Raw genomic sequence first — 16,350 nt, forward strand, 5'->3', positions numbered from 1 at the left:
CTGCCTTATCTTTTTGCCTTTTATTTTCAGTATTTGTCTAAAATAAAACAACGTATTTATGTCGTGCTTCCCCTGACGCAGAAATTGTAAGTCCGGTCTCCTAGCTGTCTGGTCATTCCATTTATGTATAAATAGTATGGAACTCAGTCCTCGGCGTAGGGCCACATTGTATGCTGGGGAGTCTTTTTGGGGAGCTGGCGGACTGCTGTCTAAATTACTTTTATAGAGAGTGTTTCCCATTGTGAGAAATGAGAGTGAGGAAGTGTGCGAAGTGCAAGCGTTAACCTTCCTTGCTGTTCATTGATAGTTCAGAAACACCAGACAGATGGGTGGGGTTTCGCGCTATACTATGAACACAGTGGGAAAATGAACGTTATCATGTGCTTTTCAGCCATGCTCCAGCTGTCGCAATAGCAGATGAAGGGTGGCAGGAAAGTATTTAGAAGAAAGATTAGTAGTTCCGTCTCCTTGCAATCTCCTGTTATCCCATAAGTGGGCAGGAGGGGCGGTTAGACAGAATTGAAGACCGTATGAATGGTGCCAGGAGGTACAGTTATTCAAATAAACAGTGCAGAAGTGGTGAACTCCTCGTGCAGTTCAGGCAAACACATGCAGTATAAAAGCAAACTCTGGCGTCCCTGCGCGGAAGGGCTGTCTGTGTCTGTGTGTTGCGAATATGTGCAGAGTAATTACCCTAATCCCAGAAGAGTAACACGGGTAAGAGGAATAATATTATTGGTATTTTAAAGGTCATAAGGAGCAAAACGCAAATAGGAGGTATTGAACTGTATAAGGCAAACATTAATAAGTCTGCCAGGCAGTCCATTGTGCAGTCCATTGTAAGTGGGTGGTAATATTAAGAGGCATTTGTTGGTAGTAATAGGTATTTGAGGGGTGCTAAGTTCATTGTCAGAGAGGTAGCAGCATCAAATGTCAGTCAGTTAGCGTCACAATACCCAAATAAAATGATAATCTGACAAGTACTGAGAATATTCTACAATCCTAACAGTATTTAACCACAATGTATAAGAGGCATATGACAATGACACAATAGAAAAATGCAGTGAAACCCACTATTAAAGATAATAGAACAACTGACACACCCTCCTCTTTGTGGCTAGGAGCATCCCTAGACACAACTGGAGACCGCTTTGGTCGTCCAGCTGAAGGTTGCCAGCGGCGCTGCTGTGAGTGAACATGACCCAACTGGGAGTTCATGAAAGCAGATATATTTGGCCAGCCCCTATTATGAGGGGAGTTAGCTGGACCAGAATCCTAGCTCATTAAAAGTTAATATCTGTCGACCTTAGTAAAACTTGTTGCAACAGCAGAAGAGCAGCTTAGCTGGCTACAAAATGTACGATATCGTTCTTGCACATGAACTGCGTGCAACCACAGAGGTGGTACTACCGCAACCACCTGTACCTGGGGAGCAAAACCGCCACAACCCTAAAATGGTTGGCTACCTGCTACAACCCAACCTGGAGGATGTAAATCTCCAATCAAAAACTCACCAGTGGATGTTGAATCTGGCAAAGCGTACCGACCTCTGCTCCAGTCAATGGGAAGTAGCAGTGACAGTCCTCCACTTCCATTGGCTGGGGACTTTCTGCTGGCAAGACAGAGGGGTGCAGTAAGTTGCCCTCCTTGGTACACCATCAGCTAGGTGTTGCTTGGCACCAGGGAGTCACTGCGTGCAGGGAACTTGCAGATGGACGCCGTCACCGGCCAGGTGAGGAGGGTATCCGGACCAGGAACTAAAACGTAGAGTGAAAAAGCACATGTAAAGAATTCTGTCAGAGATCAGCCGCAATGTCAGAGGTCAAGAGCCACGCACGGAGCAAGAGGAGAAAGCCTGTCGGCACCATGTAGCAAGCTCTGACGTTAGACAGGAGTACAGTCTTCAGCATAATGATGACAGACTAAACAATAAATTATGAGAGCCACGAAAAGGGCACAGAAGAAAGTGATAAGGACAGCAGCAACGACAGTCATTGGTATTTCCCATAAACTGTGGAAACATAGGATGTAAACGTCACCAGGTCAAAGGCATGAGAAAAGAAATGGCAGATGGAGAGGGAGAGAGAAGAGCGGAAAAGAGCCGTTAACCGGACACCATACAAATGTGCTGAGAGAGAGAGAAGGAGCAGGAGCCAGAGATATGACAAAGCCAACTTACGGGCATACAATCCCCCAGCATCCAAGGGAGGCGTGTGGAAAAGTAAATTTTGCCATGTTCTGTGTCCCTACGCCTCATCCATCATATGTTATGTGTGCATGATCAATATGCATATGTTATTCCCCATTTCTGACTAAAGACGCTTAAAGACAGTTGTGCCCACCTCTAGTATGTTAGTTTCTAGTCCTCGTGAATACTACGAATATCAGGCCTATGTAAGTAATGTTGCCACGTTTCCCAGTGTGCACGTTATTCAATTATAAAGTCCCCGTTTCCAGGCCTCAAAGGGCCCGGACCACAGTTTTCAGCTCCTGTCTCCTGAAAGCCTCGCTGAGGAGCGATACAGCCCCCACCTGTATCCTCGACCCTTCACTTACTTCCTGCCTCGCAGTGCCCGGTGCACCCCGGCTCTGCCTCTGAGTCTGCCAAAAGTATGTTATAGTTCCTGCTATCAGTTCAGTCCTCCTCCTCTGCATTCCTAAGCTACTGAACTGCATCAATAGTTTCCGTCATTGTCTAGCCTTTTCGTCTCCATGTTAGAGAAATACTGTATTTAATAGTCATTTAATATTCTTCACGCACTACATGTAGAATAATGCATGGTCCAGTCTTAGAATCAGGTTAGCTTTTCCCCTCGTGACTTCTAGTTTATATCAACATGTTCCCTAAACATTAGATACCAGATAGGGTTTAGGTACATGTCGCTCCGACCCTCCAGACTCTAGTCTCTGCTCCTAGCACAGAGTTCGTAGCCCCCAGCTTCTCCTAGTAACACGTCATTGCTAGTTTTCGCGCACCATTAGGTTAGAGGTCCCGGCTCCTTAGGTAGCCCCCTCCAATGTGTCCGCCCATTCATGACATATTCTGTTACGTTTGCATCACATGTCTAAGTAAACTCCCAGTTACACCTCTTATTACTGTTATCTCTCGCGACTGCTACGCGTCACGCCTTCTACTCCACCCACTGCTACGCCTACTGCAATGTAATGCTATGTGTTTGCGCTATGTATATAAGTCAATGTTATGTTATTAAATGTTAGCGCGCTCATCCCAGACCTAGCCCCAGCAGCTGCTGGGTCACCCTATGCAGGTTGTCCTGATCCTGTCCTTATGCTGTAATAAACCTGCAGAAACTCCTACTACCTCGAATCTTGACTCTTATTTATTGAGCTATCTGTTATTCATTCATTCATCCAAAAATAGGGTATTATTTATTTATTTACCACATAATGGCGCCCGAATAGGGACTTGCCCTTTCCCCACGCGTCGGTGAAGCCACGCCGACCCCCTGACCCTCTGCAGTCGTGACGGAACCATATTGGCCAAGTGCAGATATTTCTGCTTCAAGTATCCCTCAGGCCCACGGAGGAGACGGAGGAGGCGGTCCAGCATCCGAACGAGACGGTGGAGGAACGCGGCGAGTCCCGACCAGAGCCCAAGCCGAGAGTCCAAGGTCCGAGGTATCCGGAGGTCCACCCGTAACTGAAGTCCGAAGTCCGAAGTTCGTCGTCGTAGTCCAGTCCCGTCCGAGGCCTTCCGTTCCGTGCTGCCCGGTGAGTACCATTGCTGGGGTAGTGTCTAGACAGGGTCAGTCTAAATTGACTCTGGTCCGTGGGTTGGTGGTACCCAAGCCCACAAACGAAGTGTTCACCTAGGTGGATACGGGTCTTGATGTGTTCCTTTATGGGACCGGTATGTTCCGTACTGTTACAGCAGTGCATCCAGTAACTCTAGTCTGTTCCGTTCTCGAGAATTCTGTTCTGTTTCTGTTTTCAGTATTTTCAGGTAGTATTCTGTTCGAACTGTTATTTATAATGTTGTTTAATGTATTTTCAATGTCGTGGTATGCCTGAATTGTTTTCCTAAATTGTTATTGTTTTTCGTGTATTGTATTGTGTTCCGATTCAAGTTTAGAATGCCGCTCTTTTCCAAGTTACGTCAGTTAAAAACTAGAAAGGGTCTGCTAGAAGCAGCAGTTCCTGTTCCGCCTAGGGACAGTCCAGGTCACTTTATGTATCAGAAACATGGCATAAGCGCCATATTGTATCTAGATTTATGGGTAGAGTATACCAAACAGTTAGAAGAAAAGTATAAATGGCCCGTATCGGGTACATGGGATGCCGAATGTATCATGCGAGTAGAAGAAGCATTATGGAAAAAGAAAGCCAGACAGTCACAGAAAGATGCCATCGAGTTATGGCGTAAAGAAGCGCATAGAAGAACGGAAAAGGAAGTCAGAAAGTCAGAGTTAAGTAGAGAATCCCAAGAACGAGCTCAAGAAAGAGAATTAATCGAGATAGGTGAACAAGTCAAAGCCGAACAGTCAGACAGACAGAGGCATGCCCTTATTAAGGGTATGTATCCTCTTCTTGCCGAAGGCTTGCCAAAAGCGACCTCAGAGGCATCCAGTAACTTCCCGCCACCATTAGTTCCGACCAAGCTACGTCACAAACCGACCGCAGCTGATATTTTTATTTCGTCCTATTTGGACGACACAGTTCCAGAATATGCAAATCCAGTTCGCACTCCGCCTGTCCCCGTAAATCAGGCACTTCCCGTTCCTCCAGACACCGGAGTACCTGTTACGGTACCCCCGGGTCAGCCAGCCATACAAGTTCAGCCCACGTTACAATTACCGACCCTGCAAGCACGAAGAATGTCAGTCGACGATTCTAGTCTAGGGGCCGCAGGAGGAGGTCCTCCTCAAACCCCGCCACCACACAATCGTTTGTCAGCACTCGAATTACATGCTCAAGCATCACAGCGTACTCCTAAAAATAATAAGTCTGTTACAGAAATCAGACAGGCCCTTGCCGAATGTGTCTATGACACAGTCCCAGGCGAGTATAATATGGTTTTATATTCCGTACGCGTAAGAAGGGTGACCGAGTATCTAGTCACCTTACCCAATATGAAAGAAGATCTAGACAGAATATATCGTTTCATCCGTACAGGGGATGATCCAGAAAGTATTGGCGAGATTATGTCTCAAAGGAAAGCCGAGATTCAGCTCATGATATTAAAGTTCCTGATCAATTGTCTAGTAAGAGAACAAGATTACCCGTCTAAAGATCCCGCCGAAATGAGAATCCTAACAAGGTGGAGTGATAATATAGCCGAGGGTAAGCACAAGACCATTAGTGCCATGGAAAGTATGTACAAGAAGATTCGTAAAGAAATAATAAGGTTACACGAACAGCGTAAAGCAGCACAAGTAAGCGAGAAAGAAAGTATCTATGATCCTGAAGAGGAAGACGAGAATCCCGCCAGAATAGCGTATGTAGGAAAATCCAGATTTCCAGATCACCATTTACGTCCAGAACCTAAGTCTATTTTTCATCATCCAGAACGAGAGCCTCGTTCTCTAGAACAAGTATTTCAAGCTACCGATCACATTCTGAAATCACGAGTCGGTTATAGCGAATTAAGTACCATGCACGAACAAGAACTAGCCCGATCAGCAGTCCGATGGATTACTGATTCTACCACTTTTCCAGACGAAATAGTGGCACAAATGTTTCTGAAACTGCCCCCAGCCGAGCAACGACTGGTGGGTATGTATATGATCCAGCACCTCATTACCCTGTATGAGGGTCAACATTCTGATAAAGGCCCGTTACACGATATCCTGAACGAGTTACTCCAGTACAGATGGAGAGGTCTAGGTACCGATTTAATTAGTGTCATTCTAGAACAGCGCCACAAGTATAGAACGTTCCTGAACCCGCATTTTGTTCATGTCTCACCCCCAGAAAGTAAACTATTCTATATAGACAGACAGAATCCGCTACGAGAAGTCCACCCAGTCCAAGGGGCGGGTGGCGAAATGCAACGAGTGTTTGTATACACTCCGATATCAAAGATGGAACTCCTTGAAATGAAGAAATTAATTCCCTGTCATGACAAAGATCCAGCAGGGTTCCATAGAGAATTAAAAGACATGCTCCGTATGGGAGAATACACTTACCCAGATGTCATTAAAATGTTAAAGGTCCTGCTACCCGCAGGGGTGTATGAAAAGTTAAAGGAAAAAGAATGGGAGGTGGGAGAGAAAAAGATCGATTGGGCAGCTCTAGAAGCTGAAGACAAGGCACGAGTACCAGGTACCGGTCTTGGAGATAAATGTAAAGAATTACCAGAATTATTGATTCAAGTTTTACCCAGATTATTGACAACTAGGAAAGAAGACTGGGATGCAATCTCAGCCTGTAAACAGAAACAAGATGAAGACATTAGTGATTTTTATTCTAGATTTGAGAAATGTTTCAGTATTAACAGTGGTCTCAAGACAAGTAGTGAGTCATACCCTCATCTTTTCGTTACCAAATTAGTCGAGAATTCAAGTCCACAGATTAAAAACCGAGTTTTGAAAGTCGAAAGCACCTGGCAAGCAAATACTCCGTCCCAGATGCTCCAGATGCTCCAGTATCACCAGAATAGAATCAGAGAAGAGCAAGAACACGAAAGAAAACGTATGAAAGACACGAAAATGAAAGTGCTAGTTGCACAATCTATTCCTCAAGACAGTCAGAAGAGGGGTCCGAATCAAGCCAGTCATCCTGCGGCTCCCGTTAAAGGGAACTGCAATTATTGTAAACAGCCAGGTCATTTTATAAACGAGTGTGCAGTTCTGAAACACAACATAGCTACTGGTAAGACTAAAGAAAGACCACGTCCGCCAAGACAAGAACAAGTTTCACAGACTCCTCAGTCACAGAATGCACAACAGACAGTTACAGTACCGCAGCCTATTGCTGCAACACAGCACGTTACATCGCAGATGTACCAGTATGCACAGTCCGAGTATCCAGAGTACCAGTCATATTCATGAAACAGCCTAGAGAGGGAGGTAGGCTTGCCTCTCATCGAGATACCTGTAGACCAAGAAGGTCCCTATGTTCATAGTCAAGTATTAGGGAAAGACAGAAAGTTTTTGATCGATACAGGGGCAAGTAGGACCACAATTAGTCATGCCGAAGTTCCAGGGGCTCCGCTCTCAGGCTCAAGAAATGTTTCCCTTGGATTTTCAGGAAAACCCATAGTTAATGAAATATCTAAGCCAGTTACTCTAGAAGTAGGTCCATTGTCCCGTACTACTGATCTGTTACTTACTAAGTCATGTCCAGAAAATCTACTAGGCATTAAGACACTGAAAGAATTAGGTGCAGTTATTTGTTGTTCCCCAGAGGGAATACGTCTGTTCCTACGTGACTTTAAGGGTCACTATGTATTACGAGATTTTGATTCAAGATTGTCTAATGTTCCGCAGCATTTATGGGCGCAAGGTCCAACTGATGTAGGTTACATGCAAATCACACCCTATCGTGTGACTCTCAAGCCAGGTGTAGTGTTACCACGAATCAGGCAGTACAGATTGCCATCTGAGGCTGTAGCAGCCTTATCCAAAATAATTGACGAGCTCATGGCTCAAGGAGTAGTTGTAGAAACTGACTCCAATGTATGTAATTCTCCGATCATTCCTGTCATGAAACGTACTGATCCGAATGCACCCCCAGTATATCGATTAGTGATTGATTTACGAGAACTTAATAAATGTATTATTCCTCAGTACCCAGTTGTCCCAGACATTTCTTCCCTGTTAACAGCCATTGATTCCGAAGCCATGTTTTTCACTGTTATTGACCTCAAGAATGCATTTTTTAGTGTTCCAATTCATCCAGACAGCCAGTTTCTTTTCGGATTCTGTTTAAATGGAAGGAGCTATATGTTTACACGCGCTCCTCAAGGTTTCACAGAAAGCCCTAGTATTTACAGTCAAGCACTCAAGAGACAACTAGACAACATTCACATGCCAACTGACACTGCCCTGCTCCAGTATGTCGATGATCTACTGATCACAGCCCGTTCTGAACGTGACTGCGAGCGTGCATCACTTACAGTTCTGTATTTTCTAGCCGAGATGGGGCACAAGGTGTCACCTTCGAAGCTTCAATTCTGTGTCCAGCAAGTGGTATACTTAGGACACTTGCTGTCCAAGAGGGGTAGGCAGTTGACACCCGACCGTATCCAGTTAATAGCGAGTCTTCCCCAGCCCAGAACCCAGAAGGAGGTACGTGCCTTTATCGGCCTTACTTCTTATTGTAGACAATGGATTCCCCAGTATGCATTCCTAGCCAAGCCATTGATACAGTTAACGACACAGGAGGCAGCCGTATCGACTGTCCTCCCTTGGACATCTGACCATACACTTAGTTTCAACGAGTTAAAGAAAGCCCTATGTCAAGCTCCAGTCCTAGCTACACCGAACTACAGTAAGCCTTTTACACTTTTCGTTACAGAACGCGAAGGTACAGCATTATCTGTTCTCACACAAGATCAAGCAGGTCAATACAAGCCCTGTGCTTATTTTTCGAGCACATTAGATCCAGTCGCCCAGGCGTTGCCTGCGTGCCTCAAGTCAGTTGCAGCCACAGCACTAGCTATCAGACAAAGTGATTCCATAGTTTTAGGACATTCCCTGACAGTACAGGTCCCACATTCAGTAGAAGTTCTTTTAAACCGAACACAAACTCAGCACTTGACAATTGCACGTTTAACAGGTTATGAATTGACACTGTTCCAGCCACACATAGAAATTAGACGCTGCAACGTCTTGAATCCTGCTACACTGTTACCATCAGTTAGTTCAAATCCAGACACACATGATTGTGTGGAAGTAGTTAACATTACGACAAAGCCAAGACAAGACCTGACAGATATTCCGTTACCAGATCCTGACCTGACACTTTATGTGGATGGTTCATGTATGAGAACTAGTACAGGAGAACTAGTCGCCGCGTATGCAGTGACTACTGACACTGAAGTTATTGAAACACACCGTATTGATACTCTGTCCGCTCAAGCAGCAGAGCTAGTCGCTCTGACACAAGCCTGTATACATGCCAAAAACCTGAAGGTTAATGTTTACACAGATTCACGTTACGCATTCGGAGTTGTACACGACTTCGGAGTGCTCTGGCAGGAGAGAGGTTTTATGACTTCTCATGGAACCAAGATTCAGCATGGTATCCTTATTCAAGCCCTGTTAGATGCCATACATTTACCGACATCTATTGCTATCATGAAGTGCAAAGCACATACGAAAGTTACTGACATTATTTCCCAAGGTAATGATTTAGCAGACCGCACAGCCAAGCTTACAGCACAGACTCCAGACATTCCAGTTAATCAGACACATATTCCAGATCTGACTACATGCATGACAGTTAAGGACCCTACTCAAGATGTCATAGATATACAGTCACATGCTACTCCCGATGAAATCAAGAAATGGTCTGTACAAGGAGGGGTCCAGACAGATCAAGGATGGTTAACGAAGGGTAGAGCCACATGGTTTCTCCCCGATTCTATGGTTCAAGTCATTATCAATACCGCACATAGTCCAGCACATTTAGGAGAAAAAGCTATGTTAGACAGTATCCAGAACATTTGGTTCAACAAGCATTTACGAGCTGCAGCCAAGCAGAAAGTCCGTACCTGTATGATATGTTGTCAGTTTAATCCAGGTAAAAGTGTCCCGGTGGAACAAGGTGGTTTCCAGCCCCCTGACCACCCTTTTGAGGTCCTCCAGATGGATTATATTCAAATGGAGCGATGTCGAGGTTTCAAGTATGTCCTTGTAGTTGTATGCGCCTTGTCCAGGTGGACAGAAGCATATCCAGTCCCAGATTACACAGCCGCGACCACTGCCAAGCAGTTGGTTCGTGAATTCTTCCCTAGATATGGACTCCCTAGAGTCGTATATTCTGATAACGGCCAGCCATTCTCATCCGAACTCATGAAACACGTTTCCCTTTTGTTAGGGTACCAGTGGAAGTTCCATTGTGTACGCCATCCAGAAGCAGCTGGACTAGTCGAAAGGCATAATCAGACTCTGAAAATCCGTATAGCAAAAGTCTGTAAAGACAAGGGTGTGGACTGGTTAGTAGCTTTGCCAGTCGCTTTATTTTACATGCGTATGGTCGCACATTCCAGATCAGGTCTGTCCCCGTATGAGGTCGTTTTCGGCCGCCCCCCTAATATGTGGGGTACTCCTAGACCCCGAAGTATTACCGATGTTTCATGTAATATGCTGACAGATTACCTAGCTTCCTTGATGTCTGCCCTCAACTCATGTCGTTCACAGGTTGCCGCCGCATTTCCAGACAATACCGAGGTGGCACCGCACGAGATCGTTCCAGGTTCCTTGGTGATGATCAGAAATTTTGACAGATCAAGTCCGCTGGAACCACGTTGGAAGGAGCCACGTCAGGTCCTCTTGACCACCCGAACTGCCGTCAAGTTGGAAGGCAGGAAGGGGTGGGTTCACCTTTCTCATGTAAAACTTTTCAAAGGACCGAAACCAGACTTCAAAAACATTTCCAAGAACATTTCCCAGGATTTGAAGGATTGCCAGAACATTGTTTGAAAGGACTGTCCCGCACAAGACACTATTACAACCCCTCCCTTGTTAGAGAAAACTCCGCAACAGGAGTATAAGTTAAAGCTCAGGTCTAATAAGTCAGCCAGTTTGATTGTATAAGTCCTCCCCTAGGTGAAACGGTTAGACTGTTTCTGACATGTATAAAATAGACCCCCATAGTGAGAGAGTCAGTCAAAGCTCAATCAAATGTATCGTTTTTCTGAGTTTCGTATTATTCATCAGCATAATGTTCTCCTGCACCAGCTATGCTTTTTATCTGTGTTTTCCAGTTCCTCATGTAAATATGTCTGCTCATGCTACAGTAGAGCACACGTTTAGTGATCTGCCTCCTCACGAATACTCATACCGCCTCGCCATGCGTAATAACACATTTATCCGTATGTTACATTATTCACACCAGACCAGCAATGCCACTAATTGTTGGGTGTGTGGTCGACTCCCCCCTTTTCAGACACCGAAGGGAGTACTGCCACTTTTTCCTTATCCATTCTCACACAATGGTTCGTGTGGAGCATGGTCCACGTTAACGTCATCCTCAACAGATATGTCTTTTCTTAACAGTACATGTTTCCCAGACAAACAAGGTTTCCCCCACAGAACAGGTTTAGATTTAGAAAATGAGGTATATAATTTAGGAAATTATTCGTCGAATTTCATGGTTCTGAATGTTCAGTCTGATACTACTCCAGACTCACCCGCTATTTCAGTACTACCAGTCAAAGGCGAATTATGTGTCCGTAGTTATGGTTCTGTACACATAGGACATAGTGATTGTACTACTATTATCAAGTATAGTGACAGTAGGAAATCTGTTTTTAAAGCTTCACGTCATTCTTATTTTGTTTGTGGTCAAACTGCATATGTCCGTTTGCCCCTCGATTGGGAGGGAACCTGTTACATTGCTTTCCTACTGCCACCTGTTTTTCTAGCCCCACCTGACTATCATAGGAATTCTTTTTTAGTACACACTAGACACAAGAGAAATCTCCCGATTGTCGATTATACTGAAACCACCGCAGAGCAATTCATTGATATAGATAAAGGTGTTTTCCCTTATTTAGGTACAATTGTAAATAGTAAGCTAATTCGTAGGTTAGCAAGAACCCTTGAAGCAGTAGTAGATGAGACTGCCTCCGCTCTAGGTAACTTAACTGAAGAACAATCCTTTATGAGAATTGTCGTTTTACAGAATCGTCTCGTCCTTGACGTCATACTGGCCGATAGGGGCGGGGCCTGTAGAATTCTCGGATCCAGTTGTTGCATTTTCATTCCAAATAACGCGCCGTCTGTTTATTCAGCTATAACCAGACTCCATAAAATAGCCCATCTGTTACACCAAGATCCAGGCACCTGGACATGGTCCGGTTGGTTCTGGAATATAATTTCCGCCTGGGGATGGAAAGTCCTGTCCTTTTTAGGTATTGCAGTAGCGATCATATTTAGCTGCTGCCTCTGTATACAATGTGGCCCTGCGATTTGCAGCATGTGTGCTACCTCTTGTATTCCCCGTCCCAAGCCCCGTTCTAAATCCCGTTCCAAGACAATTCGAGACGAGCAAATGGTACTGTATGAAATGATAGACGGTATCATGAATATTGATGTTTCCTGATGGAAACGTAGTGACAAGGAGGGAATGTGGAAAAGTAAATTTTGCCATGTTCTGTGTCCCTACGCCTCATCCATCATATGTTATGTGTGCATGATCAATATGCATATGTTATTCCCCATTTCTGACTAAAGACGCTTAAAGACAGTTGTGCCCACCTCTAGTATGTTAGTTTCTAGTCCTCGTGAATACTACGAATATCAGGCCTATGTAAGTAATGTTGCCACGTTTCCCAGTGTGCACGTTATTCAATTATAAAGTCCCCGTTTCCAGGCCTCAAAGGGCCCGGACCACAGTTTTCAGCTCCTGTCTCCTGAAAGCCTCGCTGAGGAGCGATACAGCCCCCACCTGTATCCTCGACCCTTCACTTACTTCCTGCCTCGCAGTGCCCGGTGCACCCCGGCTCTGCCTCTGAGTCTGCCAAAAGTATGTTATAGTTCCTGCTATCAGTTCAGTCCTCCTCCTCTGCATTCCTAAGCTACTGAACTGCATCAATAGTTTCCGTCATTGTCTAGCCTTTTCGTCTCCATGTTAGAGAAATACTGTATTTAATAGTCATTTAATATTCTTCACGCACTACATGTAGAATAATGCATGGTCCAGTCTTAGAATCAGGTTAGCTTTTCCCCTCGTGACTTCTAGTTTATATCAACATGTTCCCTAAACATTAGATACCAGATAGGGTTTAGGTACATGTCGCTCCGACCCTCCAGACTCTAGTCTCTGCTCCTAGCACAGAGTTCGTAGCCCCCAGCTTCTCCTAGTAACACGTCATTGCTAGTTTTCGCGCACCATTAGGTTAGAGGTCCCGGCTCCTTAGGTAGCCCCCTCCAATGTGTCCGCCCATTCATGACATATTCTGTTACGTTTGCATCACATGTCTAAGTAAACTCCCAGTTACACCTCTTATTACTGTTATCTCTCGCGACTGCTACGCGTCACGCCTTCTACTCCACCCACTGCTACGCCTACTGCAATGTAATGCTATGTGTTTGCGCTATGTATATAAGTCAATGTTATGTTATTAAATGTTAGCGCGCTCATCCCAGACCTAGCCCCAGCAGCTGCTGGGTCACCCTATGCAGGTTGTCCTGATCCTGTCCTTATGCTGTAATAAACCTGCAGAAACTCCTACTACCTCGAATCTTGACTCTTATTTATTGAGCTATCTGTTATTCATTCATTCATCCAAAAATAGGGTATTATTTATTTATTTACCACAGGCGGAGAAGAAAAAGATGAATGCAAGAGTTATCGAACCTCAGGTCTCTGAACCCCGGTGGAAGCCGGAGTCCAGCAGCCAGCCTGCCAAGTTGTCAGTGATCCAGGAGCCGCATTCTCACACCAAATGTAGGAGCTGAAATCAGAAATAATACCACAAATACGACTCTTTGTCAGCACAAAAGATAACAAGGTGTATTGGAGACCAACAAACAATGAATGTATTGATGTGTGTCAGGTCCAGGGCGGCACGCGGTCTAGGGCCCGCCCACTCACTGCACACATCCCTGTTTTACACCAAAATCAGGTGCCTATGCCACTGTGTGCTAAGGTGCGCTGTGGCAAGGCTAATGAAGCAGCTTCAGTAACTCAATGGTGGGCTTGGTGCTCTCATTGTAAGTGATATAATTTGCCTTTACATTGTTATCCTTTGTATCATTATGAGCATAGCTCGTTATTGTTTTGCAGGAGAGTTTTTCTGCTCGTGGACTACATTTACCATCATGCTTGAGGGTGGCACGGTGAGCGTGGCAACGTCTTCATCATTGGCCAAGCTCCTTCCTCTGTGCTCACTATTCTCGGAGGCTTCACGAGTGCGGAGCGTCTGCTCTTTGCTCCAGTTCCATTTTATGGCAGCCCCTTGCAGGTCCTTGTTGAGTGTGTTGGTGGTCCGTTGAGGCTTTCCTGAGTGGGGTTCTCTTAAGTCAGTGGTTAAGTATGGGCCGAAAATTCGTTCTGCTCGCAGAATTTGCGGATTAATAGGGTTACAGCAGGTGCCCAAGTTGAAGCTAATTTCTTTGTAACCATTTACAAAATGGTTACAAAGAAATTAACTTCAACTTGGGCACCTGCTGTAACCCTGTAAGTGCTTCCTGAGTGGCGCCTCCAGAGTTCGTTGCCTTCTTGCAACTATTCTCTGACCCTGCTCTGACCCTCGAAGCAGGGTCAGAGAATAGTTACAAGTGTGGCACAATAGGAATCACTTACAGATAATGAAGGAGGTGCCGGACTTGAAGCTCAAATTCAGTAACACATTAACCAGCCCCAAATTAATTTGTCTCGGTTGAGGCTGGCTGGGCAGGTGTGCTTTCTCCCCATAATCTACAGTGGTGAACCAGAGGGTGACAGTGGTGAACCAGAGGGTGGCAGTGGTGAAACAGATGGTGGCAGTGGTGAGCCAGAGGGTGGATGTGATGAACCAGAGGGTGGCTGTGATGAACCAGAGGGTGGCAGTGGTGAACCAGAGGGTGGCAGTGGTGAACCAGAGGGTGGCAGTGGTGAACCAGAGGGTGCTGTGATGTACCAGAGGATGGCAGTGATGAACCAGAGGGTGACAGTGATGAACCAGAGGGTGGCAGTGATGAACCAGAGGGTGGCAGTGATAAACCAGAGGGTGACAGTGATGAACCAGAGGGTGACAGTGATGAACCAGAGGGTGGCAGTGGTGAACCAGAGGGTGGCAGTGATGAACCAGAGGGTGATAGTGATGAACCAGAGGGTGGCAGTGGTGAACCAGAGGGTGGCAGTGATGAACCAGAGGGTGGCAGTGATGAACCAGAGGGTGACAGTGATGAACCAGAGTGTGGCAGTGGTGAACCAGAGGGTGACAGTGATGAACCAGAGGATGACAGTGGTGAACCAGAGGGTGGCAGTGGTGAAACAGAGGGTGGCAGTGGTGAGCCAGAGGGTGACTGTGATGAACCAGAGGGTAGCAGTGGTAAACCAGAGGGTGGCAGTGGTGAACCAGGGGGTGGCAGTGGTGAACCTGAGGGTGACAGTGATGAACCAGAGGGTGGCAGTGATGAACCAGAGGGTGGCAGTGGTGAACCAGAGGGTGCTGTGATGAACCAGAGGGTGGCAGTGATGAACCAGAGGGTGGCAGTGGTGAACAAGAGGGTGCTGTGATGAACCAGAGGGTGGCAGTGATGAACCAGAGGGTGACAGTGATGAACCAGAGGGTGACAGTGATGAACCAGAGGGTGGCAGTGGTGAACCAGAGGGTGTCAACGATGAACCATAGGGTGCTGTGATGAACCAAAGGGTGGCAGTAATGAACCAGAGGGTGGCAGTGGTGAACGAGAGGGTGACAGTGGTGAACCAGAGGGTGGCCGTGGTGAAACATAGGGTGGCAGTGGTGAGCCAGAGGGTGGCTGTGATGAACCAGAGGGTTGCTGTGATGAGCCAGAGGGTGGCAGTGGTGAACCAGAGGGTGGCAGTGGTGAACCAGAGGGTGGCAGTGGTGAACAAGAGGGTGCTGTGATGAACCAGAGAGTGGCAGTGATGAACCAGAGGGTGACAGTGATGAACTAGAGGGTGACAGTGATGAACCAGAGGGTGGCAGTGGTGAACCAGAGGGTGTCAGTGATGAACCAGAGGGTGCTGTGATGAACCAGAGGGTGGCAGTAATGAACCAGAGGGTGGCAGTGGTGAACGAGAGGGTGACAGTGGTGAACCAGAGGGTGGCAGTGGTGAAACAGAGGGTGGCAGTGGTGAGCTAGAGGGTGGCTGTTATGAACCAGAGGGTTGCTGTGATGAACCAGAGGGTGGCAGTGGTGAACCAGAGGGTGGCAGTGGTGAACAAGAGGGTGGCAGTGGTGAACGAGAGGGTGACAGTGGTGAACCAGAGGGTGGCAGTGGTAAGACAGAGAGTGGCAGTGGTGAGCCAGAGGGTGGCTGTGATGAACCAGAAGGTTGCTGTGATGAACCAGAGGGTGGCAGTGGTGAACCAGAGGGTGGCAGTGGTGAAACTGAGGGTGACAGTGATGAACCAGAGGGTGGCAGTGATGAAACTGAGGGTGACAGTGGTGAACCAGAGGGTGCTGTGATGAACCAGGGGGTGGCTGTGATGAACCAGAGGGTGACAGTGATGATCCAGAGGGTGGCAGTGGTGAAGCAGTGGTG

At 46.4% G+C, this 16,350-nt stretch overlaps 1 protein-coding gene across 8 annotated transcripts in view; it reads right to left on the bottom strand.

Moving 5' to 3' along the window:
- LOC144768773 (uncharacterized) overlaps positions 1-16,350 on the bottom strand; it is a 9,320,023-nt gene that overhangs the window by 4,911,015 nt on the left and 4,392,658 nt on the right. The gene's annotated exons all lie outside the window — the stretch shown is intronic.

The sequence above is a fragment of the Lissotriton helveticus genome, chromosome 7, assembly GCF_964261635.1.
Source record: "Lissotriton helveticus chromosome 7, aLisHel1.1, whole genome shotgun sequence".
In the NCBI taxonomy this organism is placed as follows: domain Eukaryota; kingdom Metazoa; phylum Chordata; class Amphibia; order Caudata; family Salamandridae; genus Lissotriton; species Lissotriton helveticus.